The sequence below is a fragment of the Oryctolagus cuniculus genome, chromosome 17, assembly GCF_051225735.1.
Source record: "Oryctolagus cuniculus isolate XC-2025 breed Fujian yellow rabbit chromosome 17, ASM5122573v1, whole genome shotgun sequence".
NCBI lineage: Eukaryota > Metazoa > Chordata > Mammalia > Lagomorpha > Leporidae > Oryctolagus > Oryctolagus cuniculus.
Window position 1 is genome coordinate 66775476 of NC_142883.1, and position 17957 is coordinate 66793432.

The 17957-nt window shown below is 42.9% G+C and overlaps 1 long non-coding RNA gene, 1 other non-coding gene and 1 pseudogene across 5 annotated transcripts in view; 2 read left to right on the plus strand and 1 right to left on the minus strand.

Annotated features, from left to right (window-relative positions):
• The window catches only part of LOC100347036 (uncharacterized), an 876288-nt gene that overhangs the window by 547318 nt on the left and 311013 nt on the right, over nucleotides 1–17957 (minus strand). The gene's annotated exons all lie outside the window — the stretch shown is intronic.
• Nucleotides 33–17957, plus strand: part of LOC149121332 (uncharacterized) — a 51854-nt gene continuing 33929 nt past the window's right edge. For 3 of the 4 annotated variants that reach the window (XR_016223691.1, XR_016223693.1, XR_016223690.1), the window contains exons 1-2: nucleotides 33–2769; nucleotides 7138–7260. This is a non-coding gene — a long non-coding RNA (uncharacterized LOC149121332). The remainder of the gene's footprint in view (nucleotides 2770–7137; nucleotides 7261–17957) is intronic. The other variant, XR_016223689.1, reaches the window with a different exon arrangement.
• Nucleotides 7717–15976, plus strand: LOC149121333 (serine/threonine-protein kinase Kist pseudogene; annotated as a pseudogene).

The following is a 17957-nucleotide window of genomic DNA, read 5'->3' on the forward strand; positions in this document are numbered from 1 at the left end:
GGCTGCTGGGGCACATGCAGTATGCCCTGAGCATGAGCTAATGAATTTTCAGGATACAGTAACTCAGGCTGCTAGGGCACACACAGCATGCCCTGAGCATGAGCTAATGAATTATGGCAGCCCCTTAGAGGGCATGCCTTAGCAACTGTGCACCCCGCCCCACCCTTTATGACACCTGACCTTTATTTACACATTCTTTATTAGGCTCCGCCTCCAGGGCTCTTCTGCTTTGAGCCAGGGCAGCCTTTTTCTACAGCCACTGGGTCACAGACCCAGGTGGCTCCAGAACCCCAGCAGCCCACTAGTGTGGGGTGGGGCTGGGGAGGTGGACTTTCCCAAGGAAGTAACAGGGCTGGTTTTTTTTTGGGGGGGGGGTCTTCAGAGTTATCTGGTTCTGGTTGCTAGCTTGAAGTTTCCTCCTCCAAGTTCAAATCCAAGAGCTGTCTTTCCTCCCATCAGGGCCCTAACTGGCCCTATTATGCTTATTTATTATGGAATGAGGCCATTTCCTCTAAAGTCTCAGTATCCTTGTTTTCATATTTGACAGTTCTGTTAGGTAGGGGCTACAATGAAATCAGTTCTTAGAAGATTTCTGTAGAGACATGGGCAATTCAGTGTGGGTGTGATGATTAGAACAGAAATCAATAGCAGTTTACATTGGCATAGGAAAACTTCCTCCATTCTACCCTGGCTCAGTACAGCTGCTAGCCTAGAAGTAACAATGGCACTTTTTCGTGGTTTTACCCTGTGTGGCCCATAGAGAAGATACGTAAGATGTTAATGTCCGCAAAGCATACTGCTGTGACCAGAACCCAACTGACTTCCTTCAGAGCCCTTTTCATAATCTATTTTATTATGCACTGTCTGACACAGCTTCTACTATGGAAACTCCAAGAGAGGTCTCTATCTTATTCCCAGTACCTAGCACATGACTTGGCATATGGTAATGATTTTCATATTTTTAAAATTTGAAATGATTATTTGAGAGAGAGCTCTTATGTACTGGATTATTTCCCAAATACCTGCAATGGCTGAGATGGGGCCAGTCAAACCAGAAGTCAAGAACTCAATCCAGCTTTGCCATATGGGTGGCAAGAACCCAACTACCCAAGCCGTTGCTGCTCTCAAAGTCTGCATTAGAAGGAAGCTGGAGTTAGGAGCCAGATCTGTATGTTGAACCCCAGGTACTCTGAATGTGGGATACAAATGTCTTTATTGCCAAATACTCCAGTAATGGTGTTAAAAATGGAAGTGAGGCTGGCGCCGTGGCTCAATAGGCTAATCCTCCACCTGTGGTGCCGGCACAGCGGGTTCTAGTCCCGGTCAGGGCACCAGATTCTGTCCCGGTTGCTCCTCTTCCAGTCCAGCTCTCTGCTGTTGCCCAGGAGTGCAGAGGAGGATGGCCCAAGTCCTTGGGCCCTTCACCTGCATGGGAGACCAGGAGAAGCACCTGGCTCCTGGCTTCGATTCGGCGAGGTGTGCCAGCCGCAGCGCGCTGGCCGCAGCGGCCATTGGAGGGTGAACCAATGGAAAAAGGTGCTCTGAGGCCAGTGTACCATGCTGATCCGATGGCAGGAGCCAGGTGCTTATCCTGGTCTCCCATGTAGGTGCAGGGCCCAAGCACTTGGGCCATCCTCCACTGCACTCCTGGGCCACAGCAGAGAGCTGGCCTGGAAGAGGGGCAACCGGGACAGAATCCAGCGCCCTGACCAGGACTAGAACCCGGTGTGCCGGCGCAGCAAGGCGGAAGATTAGCCTATTGAGCCGTGGCGCCAGCCTGGAACATCTTTCTTTCTCTGTTTCTCTCTCACACTGTCCACTCTGCCTGTCAAAAAAAAAAAAAAATGGAAGTGAAGGGGCTGGCGCTGTGGCTTAGCATGTAAATTCGGTAATTCTGTGCCTGAAGTGCTGGGATCCTGTTCCAGTCCTACATGTGACTACAAGGTGTACAGATTTTATTCTGGTGGGTATGAGTCCAGACAGGTGGAATGCAGGCAGTTTCTTCAGTAATTGCACTGGGTAGACTTCAGTGGGATTGAGAAATTTAGAACTAATTGTTGCAGTCCTGGTGTTGCAGGGTACAGATCTCCCAGGGTGGGGGGTATTTTTTTTAAATGAGCTGATGTTGGTGCTAACCCCCAGAAATGAAAGGGCATCGCTCTGGCTCATACAGTGTGTGAGTGTAACTCTGGAGTAATGCCACAAACTATCACCATTGCAGGATGTAGAGAATCTTTGCTTTGCCCTACAAGTTGTGCTGACTGATTCTGGTAGGAGTGTTACAGAGGCCCACTGTGAACTCTTTTTTGCAGACTCTGGAGCTCTGTAGCAGTGGGGGATGGTAGGGGAATAGTGTGGCTTCCCTTCTCCATGCCTGGAAGTTGCTGAGACCCCAGTTAGCTCCCCAGGCTGAATATGGCAGTCCTGTCTTGTATAGATGACATAATAATGACACGTGGTAGTGTATGAATCCTGGAGAATGAAAAAAACAGTCATTTAGAACATCTATTTTAGACCATAAATGATAACAAAGCACTTTCTATTTGTTCTCTTTCAAATAAAAACAAGAATAAATATATAAATAGTTTTAAAATGTAGCTGGAAAAACCTTTCAAATTTTGAGATTTGAGTAGATGTAATGCTATTTTTTTTTTCTTCCCGAGAGGACACACATAAAATATCCGAAACAGAATTTTTGCTCCTGAGCTGAGAGTGGACTGAAGAGAAGTGGAGTTGGGGACACTGAAGAGATGAGGGTGCAGGCTGCAGGTAATAGGACCTGAGGGCCATGCTTGGTCCAGATTTCCTTTTTCTAAGGTTTGTATGGGTGCTTTGTATGATTTAGATCTGAATAATGATGGTATCGCTTGTCTGCAAATGAGTCACTTGCTGCAGAACAGGTCAAAATGGTTTATAAAGTGTACTGGGGAATTTTTAAGAAGTAGAGGGTGATTTCCTGGCACAGAGGGTGTTGACAGTGATTTGCAAGGATCTTGGAGGGTATCAGAGACATGTCTAAGTGTATCTTTCACATCATTCAATTGCTATTTTTCTTGGGTATTTTTAGGAATCAGCATTGTGCTAGTTATTTTTCTAGATGCTGCCTATGAGGTTCTCCAAGTGTTTTCTTGTGTTTTCAACATTTAAAATGTCAAATTGGGAGGGGGGTTGCACAGTGGGCATGGTGAGTTAAGCATCCCATATTAGAGTGCAGGTTGAGCTCTGGTTGTGTCACTTCTCCTCTAGTTTCCTGCTGATACACCTATGTAGGTGGCTGATGGCAGCTCAAGCACTTGGGTCCTTGAAACCCATGAGAGACACCTGAATGGAATTCTAGGCTTCTGCTTTTGGTCTGGCCAACACTGGCTGTGGTGGGCATTTGGGGAATGAACCAGTGGACGGAAGATCTATGTTTGTTGCTCTCTCTCTCTGTCATGATTTTTTTTTTTAGATTTATCTATTTATTTGAAAGTCAGAGTTACACAGAGAGAGGAAGAGACTCTCCAAATGGTTGCAATGGCTGGGGCTGGGCCAGGCCAAAGTCAGGAGCCAGGAGCTTCTTCTTGATCTTCCATGTAGCAGGGGTCTAAGCACTTGGGCCATCCTCTGCTGCTTTCTCAGGAGCTAGAGCAGAAGTGGAGCAGCCGGGTCTTGAACCAGCACACACATGGGATGCCAGTGTTGCAGGCATCAGCTTCACCTGCTATGCCAGAACACCAGCCCCAAGTCACTGTGCATTTTAAATAAATAAAAATACATAGTTAAAAATTTAAAAATTCAGTATAAAGATAGGTTTTATTGTCATAAAATGCAAAATGTAATGTTTACATATTGTCTTATTGCCTGTTAATTGTTCTGAAGCTACCTGCTAAATGAATGGTTTTTATTCCTATTTTAGTTTTCAGTATGAAGTATTTTAAAAATGTAGGAAAATAAAGCCATTATAAAATAAATCAAGTATAAAGATACCCATATACTCACCATCTACGTTTAACAGAATTAGCCTTTTGCCAAACTGTTTCAGACAGTATTTTGTAAAGGAAGGAGACATTACAGGTACAGCTAAAGACATAATTCCCTTCCCTCCTTTTTGTATTTGAGTGTACTGCTTTCCTGAAGTTCTTGTGTTTAACGGCCCTGCATGTCTTTATTTTACACACATGTGAAACCGCACCATAGGCTACGTTGATATTTTAAAAGTTTAGTGACTATCACCATAGTTTCTCACTCATTTTGTAGGTTACTTTTGTTATGGAGCATTTCATGCACACATAGACATGTATATTCACATATATACAGTTTTATTGTCAGTTCTTAACTTTGGAGGGCAGTTATGGATGATTTTCATTTCTTCCTTCATTGAATACCACACTTTTCAGATTTTTAAAAAATTATTTCTTAAATATTTGTTATTTTTTTCTTAAATTATTTATTTTAAAAAAATTTTGCAATGCTAGTGTGTGTTTATGGGGTCCAGTCTAATATGTCAATACATGTGCACAGCATAAACTGATCAAACCAGGTAGCTACCATTTCCATTTCATATTATTTCTTTGCACTTGGACCCTGCTAGCTCCTTTACTCTGGCTCTTTCTACAGTAAATAATTGATTGTCTTGAACTTCAGAGGTACTAGTGCACTGCAGAGCACTACAACTTACTTCTTTTGTCTGACTGGGTTTTGGTATCTGTTATTCAACCTATGCCCATGGCTCCCAAATTGTGCTAATCCCTGTTCAGAGTTCACATGGGCAATTTTTTAAACTTTATCAAACTTTATCAAAGAAATGTCATAGGGATCTTTCTATGTCTGGTTTATTTAACATTATATTAGTTTTCATTTAACATGATGATCTTGAGTTCCAATCATTTTGCTGCAAATGGGAGTGTTTCATTCTTTATCATGGGTAAACGATACTGTATTTTGTGTATACCTGTGTGGTGTGTGTGTGTGTGTGTGTGTGTGTATCACATTTTTTCCCCTCCATTCTTCCACTGATGGACACCTGGGTTAATTCCATAGCTTAGCTATTATGAATGGTGCTGCAATGAAAGTGATTATTTGATTCCCTTTAGAAATACACTGAGAAGTGGGATAGCTGGATCATAAGGTAGTTATAATTTTTAAGCAGCCTTCATGCTGTTCTCAGTAGTGGCTGTTCTAATGTATATTGTACCAACAGTGTATAAGGGTTTCCTTTTCTCCATATTCTTTTCAGAATGTGGTATTTTTGACAAGAAACATCCTAATCGGAATGGGATGAGTCCTCATTGTGACTTTCCTTTTCATTCCCTTGATGGTTAGTGAAACTAAACTGTTTTTCATATTGTCGGTTGGTTATTTGAATTTCTTCTTCTGAGAAATGTCTGTTGTGACTGCTGACTATTTCTTAAATGGGTTGTTGTTTTTGAGTTTTAAAAATTACTTGCATATCCTCAATTTTCTTCCTCTTTCAGGGACATATTTTATGAATATATTAATCCCATTCTAACAGTTGTCTCTTCGTTTGGCTGCCTTTTTATTTTGGTGCTCAGAAATTTCTTTGGTTTATATAATCACATCTGTCATGTTTGCTTTTGTTGCCTGTGCTTCTAGGATATTATCTAAAAAATCATTTCCTATGCCAGTGTCATGAAAGGTGTCTCCTGTGCTGCTTCCTGGTAGTTTTAGGTCTTACATTTAGATCTGTGATGCATGTTGAGTTATTTTATGTACAGTATAAGTGGAGGCATCCATGGAAAGTCTTGTGCAGCATTTATTGAAGAGACTGTCTTTCCTCCAGGGCATGTTTATGGAATCTCTGTCAACTATCAGTTGGCTGTAGATGTGTGGATTACTCTGTGGCAAACCCAGTCTGCTCCATTCTTTTTTATGACTGTTTTCATGCCAGTACCTTACTGTAGTGGTTAAAATAGCTCTATAACATGTTTTGAACCCTGGTAGTGGGAAGACCCCAGCTTTTGCATTTTTTGAAAATGCTTTTATGTTGAGCTCATTTGTGCTTCCTTTTGAACGTTGGGATAGTTTTCCTAAATTCTAAGGAAAGATGTGATTGGTAGCTTGATGGGAATTTTATACCCTAGGTTAAATTTATTCCAAGTGTCTTCCTTTTTTTGTACCTACTGTGAATGGTGTTGCTCTTACTGTTTCTTTTTCATTAACTTTGTGATTAGTGCATAAATTGTTACTAATTGTTGTTCCTTTTGTTTTTAAAACGTTATCGGATTTGCTTATCAAATCTAAGTCTCTTGATGGAGTCTTTAGTTTTTTCTGTAATGTTATATGCAGGCAAGGATCAGTTTTTCCTCCTTGCTTAATTGTATGCCTTTAATTTTTTTCTTGCCCAGTACTGTGGGATTTTTTTAAGATTTATTTATTTATTTAAAAAACAGAGCTGCAGAGAGGCAGAGGTAGAGGTAGAGGAATAGGGAGGGAAGGAGAGAGGGAGATCGAGAGAGAGAGAATCTTCGACATGCTGGTTCACTCTGCAGATGGCTGCAGCAGCCAGAGGTGAGCCTACCCGAAGCCAGGAGCCAGGGGCTCTTTCTGGGTCTGCACATGGGTGCAGGGGCCCAAGGACTTGTGCCATCTTCTACTGCTTTCCCAGGCCATAGCAGAGAGCTGCATTGGAAGTGGAGCAGCCAGGATTTGAACCAGTGCCCACATAGGATGCTGGCTCTGCAGGTGGCGGCTCTACACACTGTGCCACAGTGCCAGCCACTGCCCAGTCCTATTGTGAACAAAAGCAGTAAGAGTAAACATTCTTTTTTTTTTTTTTTTGACGGCAGAGTGGACAGTGAGAGAGAGAGAGAGACAGAGAGAAATATCTTCCTTTTCCTTTGGTTCACTCACCAATGGCTGCTGTGGCCAGCGTGCTGCAGCCAGCGCACCGCGCTGTTCCGAAGCCAGGAGCCAGGTGCTTCTCCTGGTCTCCCATGCAGGCGCAGGGCCCAAGCACTTGGGCCATCCTCCACTGCACTCCCAGGCCACAGCAGAGAGCTGGACTGGAAGAGGAGCAACCGGGACAGAATCTGGCGCCCCAACCAGGAGTAGAACCCACTGTGCCGGTGCCGCAGGCAGAGGATTAGCTTATTGAGCCATGGCACCAGCCAAGCAAACATTCTTGTTTGCTTTCAGATCATTGAAGAAATGCTGTCAAGAAGAACAAGAAGCATAAGAGGATCTTGGTACAAATACCACACCTGGCCCCTGTAACACCAGTTCTCACTTAGCCCATGTGCATGATGAAGACATGAAGAGGTAAGTTAGGCCTATGTGTGCTGAGGCCATTGGTGAATGGTGATTGTGTTCAGGAGTAGAGTATTAGGAAAATATTTTGCATGGTTGGTGTGTGTGCAGTTATGGCATAGGGAAAGACTGCTTGTGTAGATTCGTGAGATTACATTATGTATATATGTATTCTGTTCACCTTTGTGTTTGGGGAGTTCATTAGGAATTGGATCGGGTTCATCATTGGGTCTGGAGAAACAGCTATGTGTTTTTGGAGACTACATTGTGGACAGGACACCGGGCATCAAAACTCTGACGATGTGGTGTAGTTGAGTGGGTTGAGCATGAAGACTGGATTTTGAGGGTGTTTGGGTGATATGCAAGATGGTGTTTTTTTATTTCATGTGCTTTCTAGTGGCTTCACATGTTGTACACATTTTGCTCAGATGTCCAAGTTCTTTGAAGTGGGTGCAGGATTGTGGTGGGATGGAGAATCGTCAGGGCTCTGGAATTTGTGTGGAGATTGTAGTGGTGTATATGTGTGACTGAGCATAGAGGAAGCTAGTGCATATCGGCGTGCATTTTGTGGTGTTTGAATTCAGCTACTTTGGGAGCTGTAGAACAGTAGGAAATGGTTTTAGCAGGAGATAGTGGGATTTGCTGTCATGAATGGAGTTGCTCCATGGAGACTTGTAAGTCCTTCCAGACAAAATCAACTTCTGTGCTTTTGCCTGTAAAATATCCATAACTTACAAAGTTGTTCTGAAAGTCAGCTACTATTAGTAAAAAACATCTGTCATTTTTCTTTATACAAAGAGAGACGTTTGTATACAGTGGTATAAAATGGATATAAAGTTGAATGGGATAAAATGGAGTAGAGGGTAAAATGGTTGTAGCTTTGTTCATTTTTTTACCAATTGTTGTTGCAATGGTGTGATCATTATTTGTTGAAAAGACGTTCTTTCTCCATCCCATTGCCTTTGCCCCTTTGGAAAAGGTCAGTTGACCCCATTTCTAGGGGCCTCTATCTGGAGCCTTTATCCTCTTTGCTGATGGATGTGTGTGTTATTTAAAAAAAAAATTTAGTTAAGGAATATAAACTTCTTGCATTTCATATATACAAATTTGGGAACACAGTGATTCTTCCCAGCCTACTCCCCTCCTGCCATACTCCCACCCTTCCTCCTCCTCTCTCTCCCATTTCCATTCTTATGTTTTACAAAGATCTATTTGCAGTTAATTTTATACTCATAAGATGAACCCTACACTAAGTACAGAGTTCACGGAATAGTATGAAGAAAGCAGAAGAGCAAACAAATAAAAAGAAATACTGTTCCTCAGTAGTCAAGACAAGGGCTGTTCAAAATCATTACATCTCAAGGTGTCAGTTGTGCTACTATAAATTAACTTTTAGATACTCTATTAGTTATCAAAGATCAAAGAATGTATTCTATTTGTCTTTTTGTGATTGGCTTATTTCGCTAAGTATAATGATTTCCAGTTGCATCCATTATTTTCAAATGACATGATTTCAATTTTTGTATAACTGTTAAGTATTCCATAGTGTACATAAGCCATAATTTCTTTCTCCAGTCTTCAGTTGATGGACACCTGGGTTGAGTCCATATGTTTGCTTTTGTAAATTCAGCTGCAATGAATATGGGGGTACAGATCACTATTACATATGCTGATTTCATTTCTTTTGGGTAAGTTCCCAGGAGTGGGATGACTGAGTCATATGGCTAGTCTATATACAGCTTTCCAAGATATTTGTATATTGTCTTCCACAGTGGCTTCACCAGTTTACATTTCCACCAACAGTGGATTAGGGTTCTCTTTTTTCCACGTCCTTGCCAGCATTTGTTGTTTGTTGATTTTTGTATAAGAGCCATTCTAATGGTGGTGAGGTGAAACTTCATTGTGGTTTTGATTTGCATTCCCCTGATGGTTAGTGATATTGAGCATTTTTTCATGTGTCTGTTGGCCATTTGAATTTGCTGTCTTGAAAAATGTCTGTTCAGGTCCTTTGCCCATTTGTAACTGAATTGTTTGTTTCACTGTTGTTGAGGTTCTTGAGATCTTTATAGATTCTGGAAATTAATCCTTTATCTGTTGAATAGTTTGCAAATATTTTCTCCCATTCTGAGTTGCCTCTTAAGTTTGCTCGGTGTCTCTTTTGTAGTGCAGAAGCTTCTCAGTGTGATAAATCCCATTTGCTTTGATTGCCTGTGCTCCGGAGTCTTTTCCAAGAGGTTTTGCCTATGCCAATGTCTTGTAGGGTTATTCTTTTATTTTCTAGTAACTTGATGATATCCTGTCTTAGATTTAGGTCTCTGATCCATTTTGAGTGTTTTTTTTTTTTTTTTTTGTATAAGATGTAAGACAGGGATCTGGTTTAATAGTTCGGCATGTGAAGATCCAGTTTTCCCAGCACCATTTGTTGAAGAGACTGTCTGCTCAAGGGATTGATTTTTATTCCTTTGCCAAAGATAAGTAGGTTGTAGATGCGTGGATCGATTTGTAGAATTTCTATTCTGTGCCATTGGCCTACATTTCTGTTTTTGTGCCAGTACCAGGATGTCTGAATTATAATTGCCCTGTCGTATTTCTTGAGATCTGGTCTTGTACTGTCTCCAGCTTTGTTATTGCTGCTTATGATTGCTTTAGCTATTCGGGGTCTCTAGTGTTTGCATATGAATTTTAGCCTCATTTTTACTAGATCTGAGAAGGATGTTGTTGGTATTTTTATTGGGATAGCATTGAATTTATAAACTGTTTTTGGTAGTATGGACATTTTGATGATACTGATTCTTCCAATCCATGAACATGGAAGATTTTTCCACTTTTTAATGTCTTCTTCTGTTTTCTTCTTTAATGCTTTGTTCTCATCACAGAGATCTTTGATGTCCTTGGTTAAATTTAGTACAAGGTATTTAATTTTTTGGTAGCTAAGGTGGAAGGGATTGATCTTAGACATTCTTTCTGAGCTGACATTGCCTGTGTATTCAAAGGTTATTGATTTTTGTTTGTTAATTTTATATCTTGCTACTTTACCAAACTCTTTTATGAGTTCCAACAGTCTCTTGGTGGAGTCTTTTGGATCCCCTATATATATAATCAGGTCAACTGCAAATAGGGATAGTTTGATTTCCTCCTTCCCAGTTTGTATCTCTTTGATTTCTTTTTCTTGCTTAATGTCTTCGGCAAAAACTTCCAGGACTGTATTGAATAGTAATGGTGAGAGTGTCTGGTTCTAGATCTTAGTGAGAATGTCTCCAATTTTTCCCCATTCAGTAAGATGCCAGCTGTGGTTTTGTCATAAATTGCATTAATTATGTTGGGGAATGATCCTCCTATACCCACATTGTTTAAGATTTTCATCATTAAAGGATGTTGGATTTTATCAAATGCTTTCTCTACATCTATTGAGAGAATCACAGGGCTTTTGTTCTTCAGTTTGTTAATATGATGTATCACATTTATTGATTTTCGGATGTTGAACCATCCCTGCATACAAGGGATTAATCCCACTTGGTATGGGTGAATGATATTTCTGATGTATTGTTGCATCTGATTGGTTAGTATTTTGTTGAGCATTTTTGCATCTATGTTCATCAGGGAAATGAGTCTGTTGTTTCTTTTTGTGGTTTAGGAATTAAGTTGATGCTGGTTTCATAGTAGGAGTTTGGGAGGATACCCTCCCTTTCAGTTGTTTTGAATAGCTTGAGAAGAATTAGCATTAGTTCTTTAAAAGTCTTGTAGAATTCAGCAGTGAAGACATCAGGGCCTAGGCTTTTCTTTATTGGGAGGGTCTTTAATACTGATTAAATCTCTGGGTTGTTATCTGTTTTCATGACTCAATTTTGTTCATGACTCAATTTTGGATTATATGTGTCCAGAAATCTATCCATTTCTTCAACATTTCCTGATTTGTTGGCATACATTCTTGGTAGTAATTCCTGATGATTCTTTTTATTTCTGTGGTATCGGTTGTGGCCATCTGGAGAGTGAACCAGTGAATGGAAGACCCCTCTCTCTGATTCTGCCTCTCTGTAACTCTGCCTTTCAAATAAATAAATAAATCTCTTTTTAAAAAGAAGGGGACAATGGTCACCTCTGTTGGTGTGATCACCCCCTCACCTCCTCTCCTCCAAGCTGAGCAATGCCCCCAGTGGGTTCAACACTCATCTGTACTGCCGTGTGAATTGAACAAATGATCTTAGCAGACCTCACTGTGGGCACAGTTCCCGCTGCAGTGAGCTGCCTCTGGCAACCAAGGGCTCCATGCGTGTGGAGCTGCACCCAATGATTGCCCAGAAACTCAGCTGCACCCTGCATCCTTTCATGAAGTCATAGTTTTTTCAGTCTCAGCACCCAGGGCTCCCATGGTCAAAGACTGCAAGAAGTCCATTCTACCCTGCTATCCTGTCCCGTCCACAAAGAGACTGAGGTGTTCCCAGTGCTGCTGCCTGTGTGTGTTATTCCCTGATGAATTGAATCTGATCCTCCCAGCCAGACTCAAAGTCAGTGGGGAATTCGAGCTTTTCCCTCTTGAAAAGTCCTTCAATCACACGGGTGCACAGTACCTGTCGGCTATAGCCCTAGTCGTTTCACAATTGTGCTGGGCACATAGGAGAGTCCCTGCAGGCGGTATGTCCCTTCTGTTGGGGTGGCTCCCCCTGCCTACCATTGCTGGGTCATGCAGCTGGTGAAGTGGCTACCATACTTGCCATTTGCACTGTAGCTGCCCTGGTGAAAAGTGTCCCCACTAGAACTTGAGCGGCTTCTAACTGTTTACGTCCAAAACTGGTGCCGGCCCTCCCACAGCTGGCTGCAGGTCGCTGTTGCTGGAAGGGGAAGGCGAGGGAGAGATGCACGATTTTTTTCCCACTCTGGGTGAGCAGTCAGTGTGTTCTCAGGCTTCTGGGCTAGACTCAAAGACAGTGCAGTCCACTGGGCTCTCCCTGCAGCTGTATCAACAGTGGCTCTGGCCTGTGCAGTCTGACCCCACCTTGCTCACCAGAGTGGGCACTTTTTCTGGATCCAAGCTGCTGGGCCCTTTGCTGTGTTCTTGCTGGGTGCTGCGTGTCTGCACCTTCCACACAAGTCTGAGCTGTGTCCCCTGCTCTTGCAGGACCTCCCACTGCAGTGTCCCCCTGTAGCTGTACCCTGGGTGTGCACTTCCTCCACTGTTTCCTGCTAATTTCACTTAGCCTACACCAGACTGCCCTGTCGGCGTTCTTTTTCTAAGATCACTTTATGCATTTCTATGACTTTATAGTAAGTTTCAAACAGGAAACTATGAGCACATCAACTTTATTATTCACCATTGTGTAAGGTACTCTAGCTATATAAATAATTTGTCGGGATCTATAAAACAGTTCAATGGAAATTTGAATGGGATTGCTATAAGATATGGAGCAGAAAATAATTGATAGCTTTATATTCAGTTTACAAATTATGAAAATCAACTTTATTGATTCAGATTTCAATTTATTTCCTTTCAGTTTTTCATCATTTTTTTGGATATAATGTCCATGTTTTGCTTGATTTATAACTTCATTATTTTATGTAGTATTTTAAATGGTAATTTTAAGGATTTTAAAGTCCAACTGTTCATTGCTGGTGTAAAGAAAATGCATAAACCTTTTTGGACTGGTATTGGCTTTTGCTGATTTTTTTCTCCATCTACTGTTATGTATACAGGATACTTACTGCTCTCCATCCCCTTGTTGCCAGTAACATCATGGCCTCGTATCTGTGAACAGGGATTTCCATTGCTTCAGTCGGGGATCTAGCAAGGAGCAGCTGCAGACAATTCAGCAGTTACCTCTGAGCATCCTGGGATAGGGGCACAGCCAGCATGTGGAGCTCAGACATGCTTTAGCTGCCCTGTGCCTGTGCATGTGTTGTGCATATGCATGTCCCATCCCCCAACTGGGATGCTGCCATAATTCTCTCAGTTGAAGTGGGGAAGAGGAACCTCCCCTTATCCAATATAGGGGGAAACCAAACTTCCTCATGAGATTGCCCATATTCACCTCCAGAGAACCTCACACTCACACAGCATTCTCAGTTGGGGACAGGGCACTGATACTGGGGACTAGACAGGTTGGGCCTGAGGTAGGGGAGAATGTGAGCTCCTGCTACCTATTTTCCTGCCTCATAAATTGCTTATTTTTTTCTGCAATGTTGAAAGGGATGCAGATATCTTTAAAAATCAGTGTCTTGGGGCCAGTTCTGTAGTGTAGTAGGTTGAGCCTCTACCTACAGCATAAGCATCCCAAGTGGATGCCAGTTTGAGTCCCAGCTGCTCTGCTTCCGATCCAGCTCCCTGCTAATGGCCTAGGAAAGCAGTAGAAGATGGCCCAAGTGCTTGGGCCCTGCACCCATGTGGGAGACCTGGAAGAAGCTCCAGACCCCTGGCTTCGAACTGGCCCAGCTCTGGCCATTGCGGCCATCTGGGGAGCAAGCCAGCGAATAGAAGACTTCTCTCTCTCTCTCCCTCCCTCCCTCCCTCCCTCCCTCTCTGTAACTCTGCCTCTCAAATAAATAAATAGATCTTTAGAAAATACACACCTTAAAACTCACAATATTTTTTCAAATTTAAATATGTTAATTGTACCAAGCCAATTTTATTAACTTTTGACTTTACTGGGTTTAGTAAAATCAAGTTATTTTTAAAAAATTTATTTATTTGAAAATCAGAGTTACACAGAGAGAGGAAGAGAGGCAGAGAAAGAGAGAAGAAGAGAATGAGAGAGGGAGAGAGAGAAAGAGAGAGACAGGTCTTCCATCTGCTGGTTCACTCCCCAATTGGCCGCAGTGGCCGGAGCTGCACCGATTGGAAGTCAGGAGCCAGGAGCTTCTTCGGGTCTCCCACATGGATGCAGGGGCCCAAACACTTGGGCCATCTTCTGCTGCTTTCCCAGGCCATAGCAGAGAGTTGGATTGGAAGAGGAGCAGCCAGGACAAGAACCAGTGCCCATGTGGGATGCTAGCATTGCAGGCAGCGGCTTTACCCACTACAACACAGCGCCAACCCCAGTAAAATCAAATTTTTAAAATAGCGTTAGTGGTCATTGCGGATTGAGGTCCTGGGAGTAGGTGAGGCGCTGCAGCCACCTCGCTGCAGAGCTGCAGGTCCGGTGGGCGGGGATGTGAGCACGGGCCCAGTCCACCTACCTGGGGCATTGCTACAGCTGTGGTGTCAGTGCCCTTAGCCCACACTGATGGCAGGGTCTGGCTGTGCATGGGGCGCTGAGCCACCACAGTGTCTGGAGGTCTGCGGGAGTGGCTGTGGCGGGTACAGAGCAGCTCCTCAGCCTCGGTGTATCGAGTGCACTGCTGCGGCACCCCAGGCTCACCACTGGGCACCCTCAAGCAGTTCTTCCCGCCAGGAACCACCGAGGCTGTGGCTTTGGGTTCCACAAAGAGAGAGCAGTGCCTGAACAGTTGTAGGGTCACAGGAACATCATGACTTCACATGGAGTCTTTACGATCCACTTCTCTCTGAATGTGCTATCATGCTGTTGCTTGCACTCCTGGATGTCAGTGTTTCGGAACTGCTTTCATAGTCCAGTCACCAGGGTTGTTCCACGTGGATGATACAGCATTGTATCATCCAGAGATGTTCTGGAAGGCCTTGCTCTCCTTCATCATGAGGGTCGTGTCCACGCAGACCTCAAACCGCAGAACATACTGTGGAGTGCAGAGAACGAATGTTTTAAACTCACTGACTTTGGACTTAGCTTCAAAGAAGGCACTCCGGGTGTAAAGTACATTCAAACAGACGGGTGTCGTGCTCCAGAAGCAGAGCTGAAAAATCACGTGGCCCAGGCTGGCCTGCAGAGTGATACATAATGTAGCTCGGCTGCTGGTCTGCGGAGCCTAGGAATCATTTTACTGGAAATGTTCTCAGGAACGAAGCTGAAGCATACAGTCCGATCTCAGGAATGGAAGGCAAGCAGTTCTGCTGTTGTTGATGAGATATTTGCCGGTAAAGCAGTGGTGAATGCCACAATTCCAACCCGTCACCTAAGAGACCTTATCAAAAGCATGCTTCATGATGATCCAAGCTGAAGAGTTCCTGCTGAAATGGCATCACGCAGCCCATTCATTAGCATTCCTTTTGCCCCTCATGTTGAAGATCTGATGGTAGTTCCTACCCCACTGCTAAGACTGCTGAGCGTGCTAGATGATGATCATCTTGAGAATGAAGAGGAACATGAAGATATTGTAGAAGATGTAAAAGAGGAATGCCAGAAATATGGACCCGTGATATCTCCGCTTGTCCAAAGGAAAATCCTGGCAGAGGGCAAGTCTTTGTCGAGTATGCCAATGCTGGTGGTTCCAAAGACGCTCAGGAATTACTGACCGGAAGGATGTTTGATGGGAAGTTTGTCATGGCTACATTCTACCCGCAGAGTGCCTACAAGAGGGGATATCTGTATCAAACCTTGCTTTATTCCTAACCTAAGGACCATATCCTGTTTCTCCTCTTCTATTTCCTGGGCTATTCTACTCCACAGATGAATGCAATACTAGCTCTCTGCCATTTTAAGGAGGTACTTTTTACATTTGTTTAATCCTGTGAATGTGCAATCATTGTCCAAGCAGTGGCTGCATGGCAAACATTCGGCACTGAGTAGGGCAAGATCTCTCAGCTATACATTGAGGGGTTTAGAGCATCCATGTAGGCAACTTTTCTTTTTCTTTTTTCTGCGTTTTTTGTGTGCAGTAGGGCAAGGTGCTGCTCTTCAGTATGTAATATAAAAAGTTAATTATTTTTTGTGATCATGAAACAAGGATGAATAATATGTTGTGTGAATGTTAACAAGTTTGTTAGTGTTGGTGACATCATTTACAGATTGTTCCTTTTGTAGTCAGGTGATTCTTTTTTTTTTTTTGACAGGCAGAGTGGACAGTGAGAGACAGAAAGGTCTTCCTTTTTTTTTTTTTTTTGACAAGCAGAGTGGACAGTGAGAGAGAGAGAGAGACAGAGAGAAAGGTCTTCCTTTGCCATTGGTTCATCCTCCAGTGGCCGCCGCGGCCAGCGCACCATGCTGATCCAATAGCAGGAGCCATGTACTTATCCTGGTCTCCCATGGGGTGCAGGGCCCAAGGACTTGGGCCATCCTCCACTGCACTCCCAGGGCACAGCAGAAAGCTGGCTTGGAAGAGGGGAAACTGGGAAAGAATCCAGCGCCCCGACCGGGACTAGAATCCGGTGTGCTGGCGCCGCAAGGCGGAGGATTAGCCTAGTGAGCCTTGGCGCCGGCCCCCTACTCTGTTCTTAACACTGAGTTGTGAAAACGTAAAGCAGGACCGAAGCACTGAATATTCCCTTAAAGAAACTGCAGTGAGCCTATCTACATTTTTATTAAGGCTTTTAAAATAGAAAGCTGATGCTTGATCTTGGCACAATTTTTATGTCCAATATGTGTGCTTGAATGAGTGTGCGGTGTGAAAGTTGGAGAAAATTTAGTATAGTCTATACCCATCTCTTCCCTATACCCATCTCTTCCCTGTTTCACATCTGTAAAATTTAGGGTGTGTGTTTTTTGAGAATTGGTCTGATAGAATATGTAAATGACAAAACAGTTCATTCCTGAGAGGCTCAGAATAAATTGGAGTCTAGACTGGGGTTACATTGAAACTCTTAAAGGTGATTGGAACAAAATTTTTGCTGCATGTGAATCACCGCATTAATTGATCTATTTAGACTTTAGACTCTGGATCAGCTCATCTTTGTTGTTCTGAATCTCCTGTGACAATTATAAGATTTCCCAAAAATGTGTTTCAATTTACTATGATGGATATTTAAAGTGGATCCAAAAGAAAAAGAAATTAGATGTACAGTGAAGGGAAAAAGAAAAGAATAGGGGATAATCAGGATTCTTTTTTCTGTCTCTGGCTCTCATCCATCCCCACCCCTTTCTTTCCCCTTTCTCATTCTCTGCCTCTGTCCTACACTGAAGAGAAGCTAGGGGAACTATATCCCAGGTGGTCTGGCTCTTGACTACAAGGAAGTTAAGACAAATATTGATAGAATAAAGTAGAAGTAGAAAGGAACAAAAATTCAAAGAATTCTTAAAAGGATTCATAGCAATCTAATGTGTCAAGAGTTCATGGAAACATATTGATTACAAATTTTAAGAATTATAATTATGGCCAGTGCTGTGGCTCACTTGGCTAATCCCCCGCTTGCGGCTCTGGCACCCTGGGTTCTAGTCCTGGTTGCTCCTCTTCCAGTCCAGCTCTCTGCTGTTGGCCCAGGAAGGAAGTGGAGGATGGACCAAGTGCTTGGGCCCCTGCACCCACATGGGAGACCAGGAGGAAGCACCTGGCTCCTGGCTTCGGATCGGTGCAGTGCGCCAGCTGTAGCAGCCATTTTGGGGGTGAACCAAAGGAAGGAAGACCTTTCTCTCTGTCTCTCTCACTGTCTAAATCTGCCTGTCAAAAAAAAAAGAATTATAATTTTGGATTCTTGTTACTTTATGACAGATTGTCTTTAAAGATATAAAAATTAGGAAAACTTTATAAAGCACTGATTATACAAGAAAACAAGTTGTATACAGGTTATGAATTTTTTCCTGTTTCACTGCCTGAATGATATTTCTATTTATTATTTTTTTGTAAGGAAAAAGTCCTTTATATCTTTCTGTGCTGAAAGCCTCCTCATATAATCTATTCTATATTTATACGACAGTAAGAGAGAGAGATAC